This window comes from Macrobrachium nipponense, chromosome 49 (genome assembly GCF_015104395.2).
Source record: "Macrobrachium nipponense isolate FS-2020 chromosome 49, ASM1510439v2, whole genome shotgun sequence".
NCBI lineage: Eukaryota > Metazoa > Arthropoda > Malacostraca > Decapoda > Palaemonidae > Macrobrachium > Macrobrachium nipponense.
Genome location: NC_087224.1, coordinates 4,593,173 through 4,598,676, shown reverse-complemented (window position 1 = coordinate 4,598,676; position 5,504 = coordinate 4,593,173).

Here is a 5,504-nt window from a genome sequence, read left to right as displayed (position 1 = left end):
TGGAAGGATTCCATGTTCCAGGCAGTACAGCTCCCAGCAGGCGTTTCCGATCTGGACCCCAGCCTGCCCGACGTGGATGCTTATGCATTCCCGCTGCGAAAGGGAATCTGAGGTAGATTCGTCAAAGGGAATCCGAGGTAATTCCGTCAAGGGATCCGAGTTCGATTCGCAAAGGGAATCTGATAGATTGTTTCAAAGGGAAAAATCCGAAGAATAGATTTGTTAAAGGGAATCCGAGATATATTTGTCAAACGGGAATCTGAGATTAGATTTATGTCCAAAGGGAATCAGAGATAGATTTGTCAAAGGGAATCCGAGATAGATTTGTCAAAGGGAATCCGAGATAGATTTGTCAAAGGGAATCTGAGATAGATTTGTCAAAGGGAATCAGAGATAGATTTGTCGAAGGGAATCCGAGATAGATTCGTCAAAGGGAATATGAGGTAGATTTGTCAAAGGGAATCTGAGATAGATTTCTCGAAGGGAATCTGAGGTAGATTTGTCAAAGGTGAATCTGAGATAGATTTGTCAAAGGGAATCCGAGATAGATTTGTCACAGGGAATCTGAATAGATTTTTGGTTCGGGAGGGATGCCGAGGGATAGATCGTCAAAGGGAAATCTGAGGTTAGATTTGTCAAAGGGAATCCGAGTCTATTTGTCAAAGGGAATCAGATTTAGATTTCGGGTCCAGGATGAGGAGATTTGTTCAAAGGGAAATCAGAAGATAGATTTGTCAAAGGGAATCTGAGATAGATTTGTCAAAGGGAATCCGAGGTAGATTTGTCAAAGGGAATCAGAGATAGATTCGTCAAAGGGAATCCTGAGGTAGATTTGTCAAAGGGAATCAGAGATAGATTCGTCAAAGGGCATCGGGAATTTTCAATGAGAGATTTAGTTTGTCAAAAAGAATCCAGAAGTGCGGGGGAATCCCAATAGATAAGATTTGTCCAAAGGAATCTGAATAGATTTTGGTCAAGGGAATTCCCGAGGTCCAAAGAGATAGATTTGTCAAAGGGAATCCGAGGTAGATTTGTCAAAGGGAATCAGAGATAGATTTGTCAAAGGGAATCAGAGATAGATTTGCCAAAGGGAATCAGAGATAGATTTGTTTGGAATAATAGGGTTCACGCCACAGGCTAAGAGTTCGGACCTATGAGGTCATTCAGCGCTGACACGTGAAATTGAGAGTGAAGGCTTGATAAGTGTAACAGGAGGAAGGCCTCGCAGCTGCACTATGAATCAACTGTTAGGAGAGGGTGGGAATTCAAGTGGAAGAAAGAGAATACGAAAGGAGGTACAGTAAAAAGAATGAAAGAGGTTGCAGCTAGGGGCCTACGAAAGGGACGCTTCAATGAACCTTAAGTAAGAAGGTAACAAAAAGAAAAAAAAAAAACTCGTCTCAAGACTTCAATCCCAAATCAGGCTTCTCTCAATATTGGCTTTATTTTAAATGAACTTTGAGAGAATAAAACGTCCTGTTTTGTAAGTTTCAAAAGTCAAAATCATTCTTTCTGCTTAATGCCTAAGTAAAAAATAAACAAAATAAGTAAATAAATCATCCATTTTGTTGGATTTTCTGACAAGAATTCCTATGCACACAAAATATTCCGTCAGCTAAAACTACATTATACGAACGCCACGCATAAATCTATATCCGTCTCTTGGGATATTCATCTGCTTATTTCATCTTTATCTGATTTTCAAATGTGGAGACATTTCCATTCCGTTGGAATTCTCCTGTACGGAATTACCTTCATTCCTTCTTCTTCTTCTTCTTGTATCCCTTTACAACTGCTGGATCACTCTACCTTATTCCTATCCCTGTTAAGTTTTCAGCTCGCTTGCTGGAATGGTGGGACAAATAATTGCAATTAGAAGACATCTTGTTTGCTAGAATGATGGGACAAATAATTGTAATTAGAAGACATCTTGTTTGCTAGAATGATGGGACAAATATTTGTAAATAGAAGACATCTTGTTTGCTTAGAATGATGGGACAAATATTTGTAATTATAAGACATATTGTTTGCTGGAATAATGGTGAAAATATTTGTAGCGATAATATTGCATAAGTAATCTAGAGGAAAACATTACCGTCAATTGGTTCCAAAACAATGTCTACCTCGCTCGATCTACATCTTGATCTTATAGTCTTATATTCCGCACTTGAACGGATCCATAACTGGACTTACGAATAGTTGTTCTTGTCAAGTCTACGGTTTTAATCATGACTGATAAAGATCAGCTACATACCAGCGATGTTTGTTGATCACGTCATCACAGATTTCCTAGGTCAGTCATTCATGGCGTATGTGTACTTTTATTTGATTCTCTTTGATATATATGTCGCTATCTGTATGATTATCGTGTGAATATTCCATATTTTCACCTCCCTTATAAATGATGCGCAATCCTGTCTTGCGTTTGTCCTCTGTTTTTTCATCTTTTGGAAACTGAATGAGGAATCTTTACGTTACTTTATCCCTGTAGGTTTCAGTGTCTTGTCTGCTATAGGTTCTATTCACAAATAATTATGTAATTATGCGTCCTGTCTATTTTCCTTCGCCTCTCTTCACCCAAAACTGACAAACAGCGAAAAGATGACTTATATCATAATACTATATCAAAATTCAGGCCAAAGCCCAAGCGCTGGGACACACGAGGTCATATAAAAGTTGAAAATACTGTTGAAACAATCGTCAGGGGAGGTATGAGGACAGTAAGATGGAAGAAAGGAAATATGGACGTAGGTACCATAAAAGGAATGAAAAGGGGCTGCAGCCAAGGTCCTAAGGAAGGGACGCTGCATAGAATCTCAAGTAATGCCTACAGTGCACCGCGTGAGGTTCGCTGACGGCACCACCCTTCATCTGATTAACTAGAACTTCGCCATACTCACCATACCGACACGGCTAGACCCAGTTAGTCCAAGTCGTCAGGTCCACAGTTCGAGCTGGTCCTTGTTAGACCAAGTCGTCTATCTGGTCCACAGTTCGAAAGTCCAGAATATAATTAGATTCGGGTAGATCTCAAATTCACGCCTGAAATTCAGACTTTTTTCACGACAGGGAAGTGACGTTCGGACACTGAAATACAAACGATCGCCAGAGCGGTGATCTGGACGCTCCAGCGACTTCGTAATCTGTCATCGGAATGTTCGACTTAGGTCTCATGCAACGGCTCCTAGTTACTTAGTTGCACCTCCCCCATTGTTTTCGGCCATTTTTCTCTCCTGTCCCCCTCTATACTGCTCGATTCTGCCTACCGGTATAAGGCTGTAGCCCCCCCCCCCCCCCCACCCCTTGCCCTCCTCTAAAAGTACCCCTCAGAATGTATGTTTACCCATATACTAAATTAAGAGGGTCGCTTTTTTCCACTTGCAATGCCCTACCCAATATGAAGCTGACAAGGTTGACCCAAATCAGGCTTTAAGAAATAAAGAAGAAGAAGAAGAAGAAGAAGAAGAAGAAGAAGAAGAAGGAAGTTAAGATATTAGCGAAAGGGAGGTACAACTGCTATACAATATTGGTTAGGTATTCCACAAAAATCCCGCCACAGTGAACCACACGAATTCACTTACAGTTGAAGAATACGTGAGTGTAAATATATAGTTCATCAGCTGTGTTGTCTCTCTCTCTCTCTCTCTCTCTCTCTCTCTCCACTTTATGCTGATCGACCTGTGACGCCCGCGAAGATTGTAGTCAAGATAAGCGTCTCCATCGAACAATCTAGGCTGCCATTACCTTCATGCGATGGTATAGATAATCTCTCGTTTACTCAGCTTTAAGGAGAGAGAGAGAGAGAGAGAGAGAGAGAGGGGGGGGGGGGTGGTTACAAGTAGTTACAAGGATTAGGATGTCTCAAAGACTTGTTACTCCATCCGAGGAGCAGGTTTTACTGTGCATTCACAGTGTCCTTCTGATGATTTTGTCTAGCTTTCTTTTAAACTAACTCTTCCACACTGCTGCTGTTGAGAGAGAGAGAGAGAGAGAGAGAGAGAGAGAGAGAGAGAGAGAGTACCTTAGGTAACGAGGCACTGTATATGATAAAATCATAAATAACATAAATAACAATAATAAACATACTGCATTTAACACTTAAAACAATTTTCGTTAAATTAAGAAATAAAAGATGATGGTACGACAAATGTAACTGGTCTGCTTCGTGTATAATATAACTACTTTTATTCTGAGAAATATATGACTACTCTGATTCGTGAGAAATATAACTACTCTTATTCGTGAGAAATGTATAACTACCCTGTTTCGTCGAAATTATAACAACCCCTGCCCTAAGTTCCTGTGAAAATGACAGGTTTTTCTCGAATGCGAGGGACGAACCAATGGCCCTACCCTGGTGAGCTCTTACTCGGTATGCACCTACTCCAGTCGGGAACAGGCTTTATCGGACCTTGGCTGATTCGAACCAGGCTGATTCGGACCTTGTACTGGTTCATTCGGACCTTTATCCAGGCTTATTCGGACCTTCATATGATTGGCCGATTTTTCTATGCAGTTTTACCTCCTGAACAAGAATTTTAAGTAATATTTATTCGGAAGACTGTAATTAACCCCCAGGGACTCGTACTAAACACGGCGAAATATATTTGACGCCCGAATTCCTGGTGGCTTTCGTATTCGCGGGGACGAACGATACGGAATGCTTATATAGAAATACCCATTGCTATAATTTAAATTATTAGTATGCGTCCGAATCAGCCAAGATTAAGGTTCGAATCAGCCTGCATCCCTCCAGTCCACCTCGTCTGACAAAGAGTAAGCTCATTTACACCTCAAAAATCCAGAAATAAATGGTGTCCTTGAACACCTCTTGCTTGGTCAAACCAGTATAGTTATTTCCCCAGTTATAATGGGGTTACGTTACAAAAATCCCAACGTTTCTTGGAATAAAAGGTAACTTGAAATTATACAGCAACTTGCTTATCAGTTGTTACCATATTGTATTACCATACACGAGATAAAATAAAAATATGTAAGCCATTCTGAACTATAGACCTGGGCTAGACCAGTTGTTATACATTCATAGTATGCATTTGCAAGACAAATAGGCTATTACAGCTGTGTTTAAGATATAGGTAATGATACTGAAACTGTTATTTTATGTACAGAATCCATCTATATTGTTTTATCATACTAATAAATTATCATCGTCTCAGAATCAGCTGATTCAGCCTACTAATGAATGAACTTGGAAAATACCTTTTTTTAGTCGCTAAAAAAAGCAATTGTATGAATGGAATTATGTATTATTATTATTTTCTAACTAATGTAAAATGGGTATACAAAGGTAAACTAAGATGCTTTATGTTAAAAGTAAAATCCTTCACAATCACTCTACAGCTTTTTTCTGCCAATTCGTTCGTTTACCTATGGGAACTACCTCAGTTCTCTCTCTCTCTCTCTCTCTCTCTGAGTACTATACATATCCTTTAGTGAAATATGAATGACATACTGTAACAAACAAAAATTTTAAACTGTACGCA